Source organism: Solanum lycopersicum, chromosome 7, assembly GCF_036512215.1.
Source record: "Solanum lycopersicum chromosome 7, SLM_r2.1".
NCBI lineage: Eukaryota > Viridiplantae > Streptophyta > Magnoliopsida > Solanales > Solanaceae > Solanum > Solanum lycopersicum.
Window position 1 is genome coordinate 30,124,753 of NC_090806.1, and position 20,641 is coordinate 30,145,393.

Below are 20,641 nucleotides of genomic sequence, written 5' to 3' on the forward strand. Positions count from 1 at the left end.
AGACTTAGATCATAATTATTTAATTATTATTTTTAGTAATAGTCGACTATCTAACGAGTATGAAACTTTTTTTTTCTTTATCTCATTATTCTACTATATTATAAAAGGGAGTTGAAGTGCCAAAGTAGGCAGCAGCAGGTCAACATGCCTGCTTTGGCACTTTGGAGGGCGTTTCAGTATCATGGAGTATTTCACATGTTTTTCCCCCTAAATTTGACTTAACGCAAGCTTTAAAAAAGTATAAAATAATAATTAGATTTATAATTTAAATTAAAAAAATTACATATAAAATGTATTAAATTATATTATAAAAGAGAGTTGAAGTGCCAAAGTAGGCAGCAGGTCAACATGGCTGTTTTGGCACTTTAGAGGGCATTTCAGTATTGTGAAGCATTTCATATGTTTTTTTTCTACATTGGACTAAACACAAGCTTTTAAAAAGATAGAACATAATTTAAATTAAAATTATATATAAAATGTATTAAACATTTATTTTGATTTGTGAGTAGGTAAATATGCATGTAAGATCGTTTTGATTATTTCTAAGTTTTTGTATATATAAAAATCACCTAAAGTTATTATTAATAACAATAATTAAAAGATACATAAAAATATATTCGATTTCTACATAAATTAAAATAAAGAAAGTAACATGTGTCATTTGAAAATGACACAAAAAGTATTATAAATCTCAACAACTTATGTTTTCAAATATTTTCGAAAACATATATAAAAAATTTGGCCGAATCTTAAAATTTTAGTTGTGCCATATAAATTAAAACAAAAGAATAATATGTATTATTTAAAAATTACGTAGGAGATACTATAAATAATAAGTAACAATTTTATGATTGACTTTCATAATGTTATTAATGTCAAATGAATTGAAAAAAAAGAAGATAACATATAATATTTAAAAATTACATGAACGAACTATAAATCAACTAATGAACCACTAATTAAGATATTTAAAAGACGTGTAAAACATGTGGTTGACTTTCAAAATTATGTCTATGTTGCATAAATTAAAATAGAGAAAATAATAAATATTATTTAAAAACGACATTCACATTAACATAGATTGCACTAACTAACAAATTAAATATTCAAAAATTAAAATAGCTCTTCAAATTTTATCTATTATCGCAAAATTAAATAAAAAGTAAAAGAGTAACATATTGCACGGGCTACGATGTCTAGTACTTTTAATACATTTTAAAATATGCATATTTTTAAAGTATAATACAATATTTTTTTATTGGTTATTGAAATTCTTTTCTGTTTGTACTTTTATTTATACTTCAGAAAAGGTCCTAAAATATCCTTAAAGTATTGAAAATAGTATAAAATTTTCCTTCATCCACCTATTGGCTCCAAAATGTACTTTTCATCCATCTATTGGCTCCAAAACACCCTTGTCATCCACCTTTGGATTCAAAATTGACCATTTTTTTAATTATTTAAAATTAAACTCTTTAAATATTTTTTAAATACTTGGCATTCAACTATTGATTATAATTTTAATTAATTAATATAATTTATAAATCAGCCCACTACCCGCTCATTACTAACTTAACCTCACTCAATTAATAATCAAATTACAATATCAAAATCGTCATAAACACTACTAAAACACGATGAAATTATAGATTCCTGAAAATGACATTCAAAATTATCTGAATCCGAATCGAAGCCCCAATTAAATTTAGGTTGAGTCGCTTATTTAGGAGGACACTTTCTTTCAAAATTGAATTAGAAATTTATGATTAAAGGTAAAGAAGTAATACATCTCGAATTAATTCATGCACTTTTTTAAAGTATAATTTTATAAATATTTATGATTTGTTTTAAAACCTTTAATATATTATTTTGAAAAAAAATTACCTATGAAGTAACATCACATAATTGAGACATAAGCATAATTAAGATGAACATAGTTAGACCTTTAAGTTTATCGGTGATTTATATTTCGCCACTTGAATTGTTGATAATTTACTTCTATAATTTTTAAAAACACTCAATTGGTAGTAGCTTGCATTAATAACTTGACGGGTTTATTAAGAGGAATTTAATTAGTAATGGATGGGTAATGGATTGATTTATAAATTATACTAAGTTAAATTATAACAAATAGTTGAGCGCCACGTATTTTAAAAAATATTTAAATAGTTTAAATATAAAACCATTAAATAAGTGGTCAATTTTGAACCAAAAGGTGGATGACAAGGGTATTTTCGACCCAATAGGTGGGTGGGAAAGGTATTTTGGAGCCAATAGGTGGATGAAGGGTAATTTGTACCAATTTCAATACTTAAAGGATATTTTAGGCCCTTTTCCCTTATACTTTTTTATTGATCGAATGTAAAATCATCTTATTACGTAAGATTAAACTAGAAAGGAGTATTTTAAATAGGTTGCAATACATTTGCATACTATATTTTAGTTTCGAGTAGACATTTTTTAAAATATTAGGATTAAATTTGATTAATGAACTTAAATTTATTTAATTAACAAAAATATAGGTTATTTATCTTATTATACTAAAAGAAGGAGAAGATGTTGCAATAATATTTGGTATTTAAAATATATAATTGGGTTAATTTTTAATCACATAAATTCAAAACATTATAAATAATTATATATGCAATTTGTTTACTCAATAATAATTTATAAGTATTATATCAGTTATTTTTAAATTAAAAAATTGTTACATTTTAAAAATATGTGTAACATACAAGTATAATATAATTATAGGAGAAGTGAAAGTTGTACATCTCATCACCACAAAAGAAACAATAATTAATTATTTGTAACGATATTAAATTTGAAACTAAAATTTAAAAAGTTTAAAAGAAATACTTACAACTAATGTGATATAACCATTTTCATTACTTAAAATTAATGTGATATAGCTACTTTTAACATTTTAAGTTTATGATTGAAAAAAATTATATAATAAACAAAATTATATTACTCTTAAAAATATAAAGTTTATATTAAGATATAAAAAATAAACATTAAAAGAAATTGAATAATGTGTTTTAAATTACAAATTTTAAAGTTTTTAAATTTTAATTTAAATAAAACATGAATATAAAATTGAGTAACTAACAATATTACCATGGTTATTTCTTTTTCTAAAATTAATAGGCATTTTCTAAACGTCCTATTACATTTTCACTTTTTCGTAAACTCCGATAACAAAATAACAAAAAATAATAAAACAAAAAATTTTATTACATAAAAAAAATATTTATTTGTATACTCACTAAATATAACTTACTACAATAGAGTAAACCACATATTTTTACTACTTATTATTAAGCTACTACAAGATTCAATTTGCTCCTAGAATGATTTAATTAATTAATTTACCTCCAATTATTATTATAATTAATTTTAAAAATTGTTGAGACAAGTTCCAATTTTTGTGCACCGTATTTATGAAGTACAATCTCTTCTTCTAAATTATAGGCACATAATAATTCATTTATCTCCAATCAAAGTAATTTACACGAAAAATTAATAATTTTTTTTTAACATAAAGTAATTATAAAAATAAAAATGGATATTTGTTAAAAAAACTAAAGGTTCAAACAACATATAAATGAATTATTCAATTATGTTTTTTTGGATATGAATAGTACATATTCTTAGATAAATATATTAATTTTGAAAGGAATTCAAAATTTATTTATTTTTAATATTTTCAATCATTTATCTTTATTATTAGGTATTTTGCCCGTGTAACAATTTTATAGAGTGATTTTATTTGTTTTCAATTTTGTACACCATCTATTCGAGATAAATAGTTGAACCTTCAAAATACTAACAAATGTTTTGTATAATTCCATAATTTGCAAAAAAATATAAGTAAAAAATAGTTTTTTTCTTTTTAAGTTTCATATGATAGTAGGTAAATTTCACATTTCAACTGCACCTTTTAGGCTCCTTATTAAACAAAACTTTCTTATACTTTTACCTCCTTTAAGAACTTTCAAGCTGCTCTGTGATCAATGAAAGATTACAATCAATAAGCAATGAGTCATATACATGATAGGCTCGGTTGTTACAACTCGACAAACATTTTAATATCAAAGATAATATCAAGAAGGTTGAAGAAACTTATCAATTCAAAAGCGAAAAAATAAAAACATAACAAAAGAAAAGCAGAGCTCACTGCAAAGTAGAATTAGAAAGCACTCTCAATAAGTATAAGTTCGCCATCATTCTATCAAAATTATTGTGGTAGAAACAAACAAATATTAACCCTATCTAGAGGAAATATTCATCTCCAATTTATGAAGGAGAAAATGCAAGTGAGTAATTCATCCACATCATGCTTTTAAGATAAAAGTGAATCCTATAATTAGAGCCTGTTTGGCTCAGCTTAAAAGCTGGTCAAACTGACTTAAAAGCTGGTTTTTGACTTATTTAGCTGTTTGACAATACTCAAAATAACTTATTTTAAGTTAAAAAAAAAAACTTATTTTAAGACAAAAGTTAAAAGTTGGGATAGGAGTGCTTTTTTTTTTCCAGCTTATAAGTTTTTTTAAGTTGACCACATTTTAACCTTTTTGCCCTTAATATTTTTATAAAATCTCCAAATTATCCACATAATCCTAACATCTCTTTCTTCCATTTTTCCATTTTCACGTTTGGCATAGCTGCTGAACTTCTTCCTGTTCTTCCAATTTAAAGTGAAGATAAACCTTGAAGTAAGTTTTTTCGATTATTTTTTTATTAGCTTTCTTCCTTTTCTCTCGATTGATGCGGATAATATGTTGAAAAATAAAAATTTATATTCCTCTTATAAATAATTTGTGATAATAAAGAAATATGTGAATGATAGACAATTATTATTACCTATGGATGAAACCAAAATAAATCTTAAATCGTTCTTTAATCTATTCAAATTATATATCTTTAAAATCTATAATAAGTTTATATTCCTCTTATAAATAATTTGTGATGAGAAAGAAATATGTGAATGATAGCAAAATATAATTATTTATGGCGGTAAAATATAAATTAATCAACTTTTATTATGTTAACAACTTTTAAGGGTATTTCAGACATTTTGATTTAAAAAGCTGTTTATCAGCACTTATTTGCCAAACACATCAACAACTTTTTTTTAACTTCAGCACTTTTATCCATACACATAACTGCTTATTTTAAAAATAAGTTTTAGCACTTTCAAAAGTACTTTTTTTAAGCTGCTTTTATTAAGCCCATCCAAACGGGCCCTTAGAAGAGCCCAACTGAATTAATTATATATTTTATTTTATTTTCATACTTTTATTAAATATTAAATAAATAATTAAAATTTAATGATTTTCCATTAAAATAATTTTAATTGAATCAAAATCAGTAGATAATATTTTTGAAATTTGTAGTTTTGAATTATACATATTTAAAACAATTTATCTTTTTTTGCTTTTATAATAAATATCTCAGATGGAAAGTTAAAATTTTATTTTTTATAAGAAATAATACCTTTATGATAGCTTAACATAAATATGCCGTAACATAAAAAATATAATTGATCATAACTATTAGAATACCTTTATAATAGCTTAACATAAATATACTGTAACATAAAGGGTAAATGCTCAACTACCCCCTCAACCTATGCCCGAAATCCCAGAGACACACTTATACTATACTAAGGTCCTATTACCCCCCTGAACTTATTTTATAAGTAATTTTCTACTCCTTTTTAGCTCACGTGTCAAGTTTGAAAAAAAAGTCAACCATCATTGGGTCCACAAGATAGTGCCACGTAGGCTAAAAAGGGGTAAAAAATTATTAATAAAATAAGTTCAGGGGGTAATAGGACCTTAGTATAGTATAAGTGTGTCTCTGAGATTTCGGGCATAGGTTGAGGGATACTTGGGCATTATCCCTAACATAAAAAATATAGTTGATCATAACTATTAGAACATTATAATAACAAAAAAGTTATATATATTAGATAAATTTCATAAATTACTTTTATGACATTTAAAATATCCGCACAACAAGCAAGTACGAATACTAGTCGAATATAATAGGCATCACATCTTCAAAGGATTATAAATTGTTTGTAATACAAGTTAGGATCACTTTTTAATATTTTCTTCTTGTTTCTATAGTTATTCTTATTATTTTAAATTTTTTTCTAATATTTTCTAAAATTATAATTTTTGTTTTATTTTATTTCCTTCTCATATGCTGAATTATTATTTCATGTATTTTTTGTAATATCTAAAAAATATTATTTTCTGTTTATTTTTTCATTAACATAATTTTACTAGTATTATATTATTTTAAACTAAAGTAAAATTTATTGAATAACGTTATAAACTTATTTTTTCCCATTTAAATCATATTTATTTATGTTATTGTTGAAATTTGACATATATGTTTTTTTTAATAAAAAGAGGTCATTGAGCCTATTTTATTAAGTAATGAACAATATATTTACAAGAAATACATGTCCAAATTAAATTGACCCAAATAAAAAGAAAAGAAAATATATAAAGGACAAAACAAAACAATAGAAAAATCAAATATAAGAGGAAAATATATGAACATTGAGCAAGACCTAGGTATTTCTTCCACAACTCGTCATGGCAGACCATCTTTAAACTTGAACTTAAAGATCAACCGCCTTAACTGATTTTACAGTTTTAACTTGACTTAACCTTTGATGTTGTTACTGTGATCAAAACTTGTAAATGACATGTAAAGGAATTAAATAAATGTGTAAATATTCCTTAGTTAGCATGATTAAGTTGAGTTGTTAGTTGTTCTAATTATGTATTAGTTAGTTACAACTGAATTAGAGTTAGTTAAGAGTTTGTTGAGTTAGTTTTCGTTCTTGTATAAATATATGCACATTGAGAATGTATGAAAGTATGAATTCTCTCTAGAAAGTTCTTTTTGTTCTTAGCTCAATTATAACAATTTCTTCATCAGATTCATAAATTCATCATGTTATTGTAACAACCTGTTTAGTCGTTTCGAGCAGTAGAATTATTTTTGATAAAAACTGACTGGGTCGACGGATCACGCGACGGACCGTCATGGTCACGACGGACCGTGACGGACTCCGTCGTCCCACACTTGTGTAATTCTCCTGCTGCTCTCCTCATTACCCTCGACGACAGGTAGGACGAACCGTCATAAGCACAACGGTCTGTCGAGGGTCTCCGTTCCAAAACACTTCAACTCGGAAATCTGGGTACTGGGATCAACTCTCTGAACTTCACGACGGAACTGCAGCAGGGACCGTCATAGATACGATGGACCGTCACAAACCTTTTTACTGGATTTAACTCTCTGAACTTTGTGACGGACCTGCAGGACGGACCGTCGCAGATACGACGAGCCGTCATGAGTTGCGTAACCCCAACTGGGTCGGATTTCTGCTAAAAGTTTTAAAGGGGTGTTTTGGACTATTCATGACAAACTTTATGAAATTAGTGGGGTAAGTTTAGTAATTTATTTACTTGGGGGTTAAAGAAGATAATAAGGAAATAAATAGTGGGTTACTTTTATCATCTTTTATAATTGATTATATGATAATTAGGGTAAAAGAAAAAGAATCTGAAGAAGAAAAATAAAAAGAACAGGAAGAGGGGAGAACGAGCGAGAGAGAGAGAGAACGAAGAGGAAAGCAAAGGCATTGGGAAGTAGATTGCTTGATCACGATTCTTCGGTGGAGGTAGGTTATGATTTATTTCTATGTGATAGATAAACTCTAAATAGCAATTGATATGTATTGGGTGGTATTGTAAAGTCTTCTATATGCTTGATTGTGTGGTTGCATGTTGTGATTATGTAATTGTGATGGATTAGAATGGTGAGACTGTTGAATCTTAAACCTTAAATCCTCTCTATTAAGATGACACCTTGGCATAAAGAAGGCCTGATGAACTAAAATAATGAGATAAATGGATCGGAGTGTCACGTTCCGACACGTAGTAGTAGGGGATAGGAGTGTCACGTTCTGACACGTAGTATTAGGGGATCGGAGTGTCACGTTCCGACACGGTAGTAATAATGGATCGGAGTGTCACGTTCCGACACGATAATAATAAAGAGAAGTAATCTTAAATTATGTTAATATACTCAAATTCGAAGAACCTATTTCCCAAATGAGTATGGTGTGGAGGCTTGAGTCCTCATAGGTGTTCTTAGTGTTGTTGCCAATGGTTTTCGTACTTGTTGATTGTCACCTGTTAAGTATTGTAGTCGATTTTATATTATTATTCGATATATATTGCTTTCTATTTTGAGTTGGACGATGATACCTACTCAGTACATGTTCCTTGTACTGACCCCTACTTTGTATTTTTCTCTTTGTTATCTGTGGAGTGCAGCAAACGTGCCATCGACTTCGACTCACCCTCAACTCTAGCCAGTCTCCAGCATATCAGATTTCAGGGTGAGCTATTATTCCTAGCTCGGACTGGATTCTCTCCTTCACGTCTTGATGTCTTGAAGTTCGGACATGGACCATCTCTTTTACTTATTTTAGCTTCTTAAATACTCTTAGATCTAGAAATTTGAGGATAGATGTTCTTGGTGTGATGACTTCCAGATTTTGGGGATGATAGTTGATAAACTTTAGAAGCTTATTTATTGGTTATATTAATTTCTATTTTGATTCTTCCGCATTATATTTTGTTCATTATGGTTGAAATATTGGTAAATGTTGGGGTTTAGATTTGTTGGTTCGCTCACATAGTAGGATAAGTGTGGATGCCACTCGCGGCTCATTTTTGGGTCGTGACAAACTTGGTATCAGAGCATTAGGTTCGTTGGTCTCATCACACAAGAACGAGTCTAGTAGAGTCTTGAGGAACGGTAGGGGGACGCCCTTACTTTTCTTTGAGAGGCTATAGGACTTTAGGAAAATTCCATTCTTTCTTTCTTTCGTGCTATTACTTGGATCCAATTGGTATCTAGGTGATACAAATTGGTATCTGACATCCTCACTCTGTTTCGCAGATGGTTAGAACAAGAGCAACAACTGTGCCAACACCAACACCGACAAAACAGGGTGCGTCTGAGCCAACCACTGGGGCTGTAGCTCGAGGAGGAGCAGTGGCAAGAGGCCGTGGTAGAGGTCGCAGGAGGATGCCCTCTAGAGGTAGAGGACAAACACCTTGTCCAGCTAGTAATAGGGCGGTGACTCCTCCACTGACTGATGAAGTAGTAAGAGAGGGTGAGGAAGGGGAAAATGAGCAGGTGCAAGATGAGGAATTACCACCCCAACCTACCCCAGAGATGATTAACCAGGTTCTTACTTATCTTAGCGGGTTATCTGATCAGGGCCAGACACCCCCAGTGTTTTCTGCACCAGCACCCCAGGTTTCAGAAGTACAACATGCAGCTGCTGTGGCTCCCTGCATGGATGTCTCATTGGAAGTAGGCACGTTTCCTCGATTGACTACAGGGCCTATAATGACGAGTGATCAGCATGAACTTTTCACTAAATTCTTGAAATTTAAACCTCCAGTCTTCAAGGGTGCTGAATCTGAGGATGCCTATGATTTTCTGGTTGATTGTCATGAGCTGCTACATAAGATGGACATAGTAGAACGATTCGGTGTTGAGTTTGTGACCTATCAGTTTCAGGGGAATGCCAAAATGTGGTGGCGGTCGTATGTTGAGTGTCAACCAGCACAGGCACCACCTATGACTTGGGCATCATTCTCTAGCTTATTTATGGAGAAGTATATACCCCGGACTTTGAGGGATAGGAGGAGAGATGAGTTCCTGAGCCTAGAGCAAGGAAGGATGTCTGTTACTGCTTATGAGGCCAAATTTTGTGCACTATCAAGGTATGCCACCCAGCTTTGCTTCAGTCCACAAGAGCGGATTCGCCGTTTTGTGAAAGGATTGAGGTCAAATTTGCAGACCCCAGCCTTACAGGTATCTGCTGCAGCAAAATCCTTTCAGGAAGTGGTTGATTTTGTGATAGAGGTGGAGGGGGTGAAGCCAGACGACTTCACCATGGCGTCTACATCTAAGAAGTTTCGTAAAGGAGGTGAGTTTAGTGGTTCTTAATCCAAAGAGCAGAGTTCAGGAGGTTACCCAACCCGACCTATTCAGTATTCACTGCAGGCTGTAGTTGGGGGTCCATCGCAGACCGGTCAACATTTCTCTGAGTTTGGAGGTTATCCCCAGACTTCGTCATTCTCACAGAGACCTATGCTTGACTCCAGAGATTGTTGTGGATGTGGAGAGACTGGACATATTAGGAGGTATTGTCCGAAACAGAGTTACAGACCCCCAATAGTTAGAGGTAGAGGTGGTCATGGGAGAGGCCGCCATTCTGGAGGACGTGGTGTCCAAGTTAATGGTGGTCACCAAATCAGCCGGGGTGGCGGGCAAGCTAGAGCTACTGCAGCGCAATATGGTAGGGGCAACGGGCAGACATGTGATAGGGCCTATTGTTATGCTTTCCCGAGAGGTCTGAAGCAGAGACATCTGATGCGGTTATCACAGGTAATCTTTTGGTTTGTGATTGCATGACTCCTGTATTATTTGATCGTGGATCCACATTTTCATATGTATCTTCCTCATTTGCTACTGGTCTTGATTTACATTGTGATATGCTTGACATGCCTATTCGTGTCTCTACTCCTGTGGGTGAGTCTGTGATAGTTGAGAAGGTGTATAGGTCTTGTCTTGTGACTTTTGTGGGGAGCAATACTTATGTAGATTTGATTATTCTAGAGATGGTGGATTTCGATGTAATCCTGGGTATGACTTGGCTTTCTCCAAATTTTGCAATCTTAGATTGTAATGCTAAAACTGTGACATTGGCCAAGCCTGGGACAGATCCGCTAGTGTGGGAGGGTGACTATCTTCCACTCCAGTTCATATGATCTCCTTTCTTCGTGCTAAGAGAATGGTTAGTAAGGGTTGTTTAGCTTTCTTAGCACATCTCAGGGATGATACTTCCCAAGTACCTTCGATTGAGTCTGTCTCGATAGTTCGTGAGTTTCTGGATGTGTTTCCCGCAGACCTTCCTAGTATGCCACCGGATAGGGATATTGATTTTTGTATTGATCTAGAGCCGGGTACTCGCCCCATTTCCATACCCCCTTATAGAATGGCTCCAGCTGAGTTAAGGGAGTTAAAGTCCAACTTCAGGAGTTGTTAGGTAATGGTTTTATTAGACCGAGTGCATCCCCTTGGGGTGCTCCTGTTTTATTTGTGAAGAAGAAGGATGGAAGTTTTTGGATGTGCATAGACTATAGGCAACTGAATAAGGTAACTATTAAGAACAAGTATCCTCTTCCTCGCATTGATGATTTGTTCGATCAGTTACAAGGTGCTTGTATCTTCTCAAAAATCGATTTGAGATCTGGTTATCATCAATTGAAAATACGGGCAGCAGATGTGCCAAAGACTGCTTTTCGAACCAGGTATGAGCATTATGAATTCTTGGTAATGTCTTTTGGGCTTAAGAATGCCCCTGCTGCTTTCATGAGTCTGATGAATGGGATTTTTAAGCCATATTTGGATCTCTTTGTTATTGTATTCATTGATGATATACTGATATACTCAAAGAGCAGGAAAGAACATGAGGAGCATTTGAGAATTGTATTGGAAGTGTTGAGGGAGAAAATGCTTTATGCCAGATTCTTCAAGTGTGAGTTTTGGCTAGATTCAGTTTCCTTCTTGGGGCACGTGGTTTCTAAGGATGGAGTGATGGTGGATCCTTCTAAGATTGAAGCAGTGAAGAGTTGGGTAAGACCTACTAATGTTACATAGGTAAGGAGCTTTGTTGGTTTAGCTAGCTACTACCGTCGATTTGTCAAGGGATTTTCTTCGGTTGCTTCCCAACTGACAAATTTGACTAAGCAGAGTGTTCCATTTGTATGGTTGGACGAATGTGAAGAAAGCTTCCAGAACCTCAAGACCTTGTTGACTACTGCACCAATTCTTACCTTGCTAGTGGAAGGTAAGAATTTTATTGTTTATTGTGATGCATCTTATTCTGGGTTGGGTGCAGTGCTAATGCAGGAGAGGAATGTAATTGCTTATGCTTCGAGGCAATTAAAAGTGCATGAACGTAACTATCCGACCCATGATTTGGAGTTGGCTGCAGTAGTGTTTGCATTAAAGCAATGGAGACATTATCTATATGGGGTTAAGTATGAAGTCTATACAAATCATCGTAGTTTACAATATGTCTTTACTCAGAAAGATTTGAATTTGAGACAAAGGAGGTGGATGGAACTACTGAAGGACTATGATATTACTATCTTGTATCACCCAGGAAAGCTAATGTTGTGGCAGATGCTTTAAGTAGAAAAACAGGGAGCATGGGAAGTTTAGCCCACCTACAGATTTCTAGACGCCCATTGGCTAGAGAGGTTCAGACTTTGGCTAATGACCTCATGAGGCTGGAAGTATTAGAGAAAGGAGGATTTTTGGCCTGTGTGGAGGCAAGATCTTCTTTTCTTGATAAGATTAAGGGAAAACAGTTTGCGGATGAGAAGCTGAATCGAATTTGAGAGATGGTATTACGAGGAGAGGCCAAAGAGGCAAAAATTGATGAGGAAGGCGTTTTGAGATTTAAGAGAAGGGTATGTGTCCCCCGTGTTGATAATTTGATTCACACTATTCTTATAGAGGCTCATAGTTCAAGGTATTCTATACATCCTGGTGCAACCAAGATGTATCGTGACCTAAAGCAACATTTTTGGTGGAGTAGGATGAAGCGTGACATTGCCGATTTTGTTGCCCAATGCCCGAATTGTCAGCAGGTAAAGTATGAACACCAGAGGCCCGGAGGAACACTTCAGAAAATGCCCATTCCTGAATGGAAATGGGAAAGAATTGCAATGGATTTTGTGGTTGGTCTTACAAAGACATTGGGTAAGTTTGATTCTATTTGGGTAATTGTTGACAGATTAACTAAGTCTGCTCACTTCATTCCGGTTAAGGATTTGTAAAGTATAGGATGACGGAGGTCATGACGGCCCGTCGTGACCACGATGGCCTGTCACGAGGTCCGTCGACTCGAACGCATTTTGACAGATTTTCTGCAATTAGAGTCCTTCTTTTATTAGGTTTTTGTTTTTTATAAATAGTTCGAAAAACCTCGTTTTTGGGGTTGGACTTTTTGTTATTAGACTTTTTTATGTGAGACTTTTGATTGTTAGACTTTTGGAAGAATCTTTAGTTCTCGATTCATTTCAGTGATTGAGACACTTATTCTGGAATTGATTGTTGGTGCGTTCATTGATTAATCAAGTGAACTTCTGAATTTTATTATTTCTCATTGAAGTAAGTGCATGAATTCTTATATTACATATATGAATATTGTAATTATGACTATGGGTAACTAAACTCCATAACTAGGGTTGTGGGAACCATGGGCGAATAATGAGGTAAAACCTAACTAAAATAACAATTTTAGAATAGTGTCTTGCATGTATTGATAATTCTTTCGTTTAGAAGTCTTTTTAACGGATGGACAACTTTAGAACTCGCCTTAATGCTACTTTCCGGACCAAGGAGGTAGATAATAGGAAAAGAATTATCAACATAGATTTAGTGTATACTATCTAATAGGCTAGTATTGATTCGTACGAGATAATAACTTAGTCAATTATCGAATACGATGCTTAATATGAGGTAAAGATAAGGGTTAGTATAGCAACACATGTAGCTGGACTAAGGTGCAGAGTGAAATTTTCTAGATTCCGGACCAAAGATTTAGAAATACATAACTTATCAGTTTACATGTACGATACTAGGAAAGAATTGTTATAGTTAGAATTAATAAGTTAGGAACCTGTGGGGAACACTTAAACCCTAGTTACTTTGATTAATTGATTAAACTCCAAGATTTGAACCTGTTAGTTGTTACTTTAATTTAGTTAGTTATTTTCATTAATTTAGAAATAAAACCCCCCCTTTTGTTGTCTTTTGTTTTCTAAGGAAATAATTGACTAAATAATAGTAATAATAGATTGAAGTTAAGTCTGAACTATTTTCCTCGTGGGAACGATCCCAACCTCATTAGTTGGGTTCTTTACTTAATACGACCGCTTTATTTCTTATTTGAGAAATAAGTTTTAGCGTATCAAATTTTGGCGCCGCTGCCGGGGAAAGTAGCTTTTAGATTAACTTAAATTTATTATTAAAGTTTAGTCGACATTTTCTTAATTTTACTTTGTTTATTATTTTCTATTCTTGCAGAACTATCTTCCTTATATGCCAAATACACGGAGAGGAAGAGAACCCTTGTTTTCCCACGATCACTAATTAGAGCATACACTACGCAACATGAATCGAAACTTGGTTATTAATGATGATGATCCAAACCAAAACATCCCAGCTCCGGTTGATGTTCATGGTCAGTTATTACCCGATGATCCAGGTGAAAATCAACAAAGGGGACAAAATCCCACTCCACGTCCTCAAGAATTCTACAGAGGCTATGATAATATAGCAGACTTTGATGGGCCACTTGTCTTGGCCCCTCTACCACAAGGACACATCTTTGTGGTAACTAGTAGCCTGATGCAAATGCTCACTGCCAGAGGTTTGTTTTTCAGGGCTACCTTCTGAGGATCCACATGCCCATATAGCTAAGGTAAGGGCAGTGTGTAAAAGCTGTGTAGGGTGGCCTGATTTGGATTTGGATGTAATTGGGCTAAGAGTCTTTCCTCTCTCACTAACGGGAGAGGCTGCTATTTGGTTCACTGAGCTCCCTTATAACTCAATTTTCACTTGTAACCAATTAAGGGGCGTTTTCTTAGCACGTTACTACCCGGTCTCCAAAAACTAAACCACAAAGACAGAGTGAACAACTTTGTGGCACCACCAGGAGAGTCAGTTAGTAGTTCTTGGGATAGATTCACCTCATTTTTGGGAAGCATCCCGAATCACCGCATAGATGATGAGTCACTGAAGGAATACTTCTATCGGGGACATGATGATAATAATAAAGCTGTTTTGGATACTATTGTGGGTAGTTCTTATGGGGAGTGTCCTTATGCCGAGATTGCTGAAAAGTTAGATAAAATCTCTTGGAATAATAAAGCTTGGAGTACTAGCAAGTCAGATACTGGGAGAAATACCTTCGCAGTGAAATCCACTCACAACCCAGCCACAAATGAGATTCATGAAGAGATGGATCAGATGAGAACTTAGCTTGGGTTGGTATTAAAACATGTCACTGGGGGTGCAGAAAAGATAAATGCAGTTAATTACTTGTCTAAACAACCACCACCAAATGATGAATGTTATTGTGAGGAGAACTCCTATGCGGTAAATGAGCAGACGGGGTGTTTCCGACCGAGTGCCCAAGGCTCTAATCAGGAGAATTGGCGCCAAGGTCAAGGAAACCAAGGTCGGATATATGGTAACTGTAACCGTGATGGTCATTATGATCGAGATGGAAATTACAACCGCGACAAAAACTTCAACAGGGGTAACTATGGTAATAGAAATGATACCTATGTTCCTCCTCAAAATCGTTAAGTTACTCCTAGGGATGGTGGAGGTAGTATGGCGCCAGTTGAGGATATGTTGCACAAAATGATGAGGAGGTTCGATGCTAGTGATGAGCACATTAAATAGTTAAGGAGTGATTTAGCGGGTATTGGGCAAAAAGTCGATACATATGCAATACGATTAAGCAGATCGAATTGCAAATGGCCCATTTATCTGCGACTGTGAGTGAACACACGGCAACCGGGCACTCTTCCTAGCAACACTGTCCAAAATCCAAAAAATGATGCACAATGTATGACAATCACTACTCGGTGTGGTAAGTAAACCATTGACCAACCTATGCCGTCTAATGAGGAAAATGTGAGAAAGGATAATTATAAGGTGGTAGAGGGTAGTGGTGAAGCAGAAGATAGCACTGGGAAAGATGCAGAAGTCCCTATAAAGGTAATTCCCATGCCTAGACCACCCCCTTCATCAGAGATTAGTGAAAAAGACCGAGGATGGTAAATAATGGCGTTTTATAACAATGTTGAAGCAACTTTCTATCAATGTACCTTTGGTAGAAGTTCTAGAACAAATGCCCGGTTATGCCAAGTTTATGAAAGATCTGGTTACAAAGAAAAGATCGGTCACTTTCGAGGATGATGATAGAATGAAACATTGTAGTGCTATTGCTACAAGATCTCTAGTACAAAAGAAAGAAGATCCGGGTGCGTTCACTATTCCTTGTACAGTCGGGTCATTACATTTTGCGGAAGCATTATGTGATCTGGGGGAAGAATAAATCTCATGTCCCTCTCGAAATACAAGAAGTAGGGTTTGGGTGATCCAAAGCCCACTGCGACGCGGCTACTGATGGACGATCGAATAGTAAAAAGGGAATAAATAAATCAATTAAATTTTGGGATGCGTCATGAAGTGCTTCTTTTAAAAAAGCCTATAAGGATACTCCACGATGTGCTAGTAAAAGTGGAGTTGTTCATATTTCCAGCAGATTTTGTTATTCTTGATTGTGAAGTCTATTTTGAAGTGCCTATAATTCTTGGGAGGCCATTCCTTGCTACGGGTAGAGCCTTAGTTGATATGAAAAAGGGGCTGATGAAATTTTGGTTGAACAATGAAGAAGCAACCTTCAACATTTCTAGGTCCATGAGGCAGAGTGTTGAGCTCCAATCGGTATCTGCTATATTCTACAAAGAAAAGATGAAGCAGCACCATGACCTAAAAATTGAAAAATGAGAGTTTATGGTTGGGGATTTGGTGCTTTTAAACAATTCTAGGTTGCGTTTGTTTCCGTGCAAGCTCAAGTCCAAATGGACTGGCCCTTACTTGGTTACCCAACTATTCCCTCATGGAGCAGTTAAGTTGGAAACCAAGGAGGGTGTGCGGTTTAAGGTGAATGGACAATGAATAAAACTCTATTTTGGGCATTCTAAATCGGGCAAATAAAATGATCGAGGCATACCATTTTGATGAAGGCTGAGTAATCAAGTGTCCTCAGTCGTGCCGCGACGTTAAATCAGGCACTGGTTGGGAGGCAAACCAATACTTATAGTTTTTCTTTCTAGTAATGGTAGAATTTCTACTAATGGATTTTAAATTTGCAGGCACATCACTAAGAAATTCTGCTAGAAAATCACTCTGCAACAGTCATTGACAGACACATCGATAGACCATCACGCATGAGACGGAGCGTCGCATGAATCCGTCGTACCAGGTACGTCTTTCATTCATTTTCAAAACTAGGGCACACGCGATGGAACCAATGACGGACCATCGCATCTGTGATGGACCATCATCGGGGACTCGTTGCGTCATAATGAGCGTACCCAATATGACCTGGCTAGGGGTATTTTAAAAATTCTTAACATTTAAAACCCCCACCACTTTATTTCACCCATTTCGTTCCCTCTTTCTAGCATTTCCCTCCCTTTCAAACTTCCAACTTCCTACCTCTCTTTTCTATCAACTAATCACTTCCCCAATTCCCCAATTCCTAAAATCTACTCTCTACTAGTCGGAGTCTGCTGATGTGGTTCTGTTCTTGCTAACCAAGTGCCTCACTTGCTTGTATTTGTCCTGTTCTCAGGTATGTGTCTCTGGTTTCTATCCATTTACATTGCATTTTTGTTTTTCAATTAGTATTAGTCTATTTCTTGATGGGTCTTCATTCTTTGATCCAATTTTTTCTGACCTAGGTTGAGAATCCTCAAATTTCCTTGTTAAAACTCTAGAAATAGGTGCTTTAACATTGCTAATTTACTAGGTATTTGGGTTAGAAACATATAGGTTATCACTAAGTATTCCATGTGAGTCAAAAAGGATGAATGTGTCATCCTCAGTTCAGTCACTGAATGACAGAACGAGACCCCAATGACGGACCATCGTACCCACGATGGACCGTCATAGGGTCCGTTCCAACACCTCCTACACTCATTGTCCAATTTTCTCCAAGTTTCCACCAACGAACACATGTGATGGACCATCGTTCCCACGACGGTCTATCCTGCACAACCGTTTTGGTTGTCAGAGACCTTATTGCTAAGGGTCTCCCACTTTCTCTAAGTTTCCTCTGATAGACATCTACGACGGACCGTCATACCCGCGACGGTCCATCCTGCACAACCGTCCTGGTTGTCAGAGACCCTATTTCTAAGGGTCTCCAACTTTTTCTAAGTGTCCTCTTACGGACACCTATGATGGATCGTCATACCCTCGACGGTACGTCCTGCACAAACCGTCATGACGGTCAGAGACCCCTCTCCTAAGGGTCTTCATACTTTTTCTAAGTGCCCCACGTCGGACATCGACGACGGACAGTCATTATCACGACGGTCCGTCCTGCTTATCCGTCATAACTGTTAGACTTTCCTGCAGGGGTCTCCACATAAACATAGTTTATGTAAGACATGACAGACCCGATGACGGTCCGTCGTACTCACAACGAGCCATCACCTGGTCCGTTGCGTTTCACTGTTACTATAGAAATGTCATTATAACTTTGCTCTTATATTTATTTTGTGTCGTTTTTGCTTGTCTTGTTTGCTCCTTTTAGTACTAATATTGATTCCCTATAGGTACTATCTCTTATGGCACCAAAACAAGATCGAGTTTATGCACATGGGCGTTCAAAGTCTGTTGCCCTGTCTGCCCGCTTGATCATAGGCTCTGATGATGAGCATGATATCGAGTACGTGCCCCGAGGCACTGCAACTTTATTACGAGTTGCACGAGCAACCAGAGCTACGCCCAAAAAGGTGGCATCCGACATAGTCACTGCCTCCCATTCTGATGAGGAGCGAACACTGACCGGCACACCTTCTAGGTCAGCTACACATGAAGAGGGAGCATCTGGTTCCTTAGGATTTTCATGGTCGGAGGAATTCTCCAGGTCAGCAGAAGTCCCTGCGCCCGCCACAGCTGCACAGTCTGCCTCGTTTGATGAGGCTGACAGTTTTGATTCCACTCTAGGCTCACCGATTCGTGCTCTCACCCAAGTTGCCAACCAGCCCAACCGGTGGTGTGTCAACGAGCAATATCAATTGTATTCAGATGCCAAGTTTCTGAATGATATAGGCGTCATGACACGAACCCTTACACTGGAGAGGCGGGTCCTTATGAGAAGTCTACCCACCATGCCAGAGATCCACAATCTCTTCACTAGACACCTGCTAGAGTAGACAACTCGTGCTATGGGCCGCTACAGTGAGAAGATGGTCTGAGAGTTCTACGCCTCTTATTTGTCTACTCTCCGATAACAGATAGATAAATGGGCTGCCCCGCCAAACAGTCCCCACTTGAGCATGTCCGAGTACGCGGCATACAGGTTGATATCCCACTGCCAGCCATCCGCCGATATCTGTACGGTGAGGATGTTGATGCCAACTGGACCCCTCTCACCGCGAGTTTGACTACTGGTGGAAAATTGTAAAAGATGGCCAATTCTTGCGTGAGCCATCACTGAGAGAGACCGCCAAGAAGTGGATGGCCCTGCACTTGTCTATTGATGGAGAGGGTGCAGACTGGGCAATGGAGCCGAAAGGAGACATCAAGAAGGCTAACTTGACCTTCACGGAAAAGTTCTTATGGTTGATTGTCCGCCACTGCCTTTCCCCCACGGCCGCTGATAATATTGTCACATGGGATCGCACAGTTTTGATGGAAGCGATGATAGCCACGTTTGAGGTGGACTTCACTTGGCTTCTACAGGCGGTCATGAACGAGAGGGCTTTCAAAGTCACAACTACTTACCCATTTCCGTGCATGATGTTTTCCTTATGCAGGTACGCAGGCGTGCCCATATGGCATATTGATCAGCTCAAGACTCCATTGGGCACTGTTGATATCGGCCTCATCAGGGATGAGGCCAATGAGTTTGCTCCACACATAGGGCCCTACCCAGTGTTGCCTCCACTTAGTGAAAATCTATATGATACCGTAGCACATGCTCAAACGTCTACACAAGCTGCTTCTGAAACCACTGACACGACCCCTGGTCGAGTCCATCCAGGGTAGTAGAACTACCCCTAGATCCTCACGCTCAGCCCCGTTCCCCGCTCTGGTCCCTCTTGCTAGGGTCCAGAAACTAGAGGCACAGATGGCTACACTTCTTCATGACATACAGCCTTGGATGCAGAGGTCTATTGCTGAGGCAGAGGAGCGCTTGGAGCGTAAAATGGTCTATCACACAGAACGGAAGATCGTTGAGGTTCATCAGCACTTGGATGCTTTTGAGTTGCAGGTGCTAGCCCGTCGAGCCCCTCAGGTGGACGTGTCGACCCCTTAGGATGTGTTTGAGAGTCTACGAGCGGACATTGATATGATCCTAGAGGCTAGGGTGCCTGAGTCTGAGGCCTATTCTCCAGAACCCGCTGAAGACACAGTGATGGCGGCCTTATTCGCCACTTATGAGATTCCACCACCTCCCCGTCGAGAGCATGCCAAGAGGCGCAAGGGTCGAGAGGTGGATGAGGCTAGAGCACGGATGAAGGAGCGCCATGAGATCGAGGCTGCGAGGAGAGCCTCGCTTGCTGATGAGGAGGCGCGTCTGATCAGGGTTGTAGAGTTAGCTGCTGGGGCATCTAGCTCTAGAGATATGGAGACCGCGGGAGGCACTACTGGTAGTGCTGTTGCTGATGAGGACACTACTGAGGGTGTCCAGACT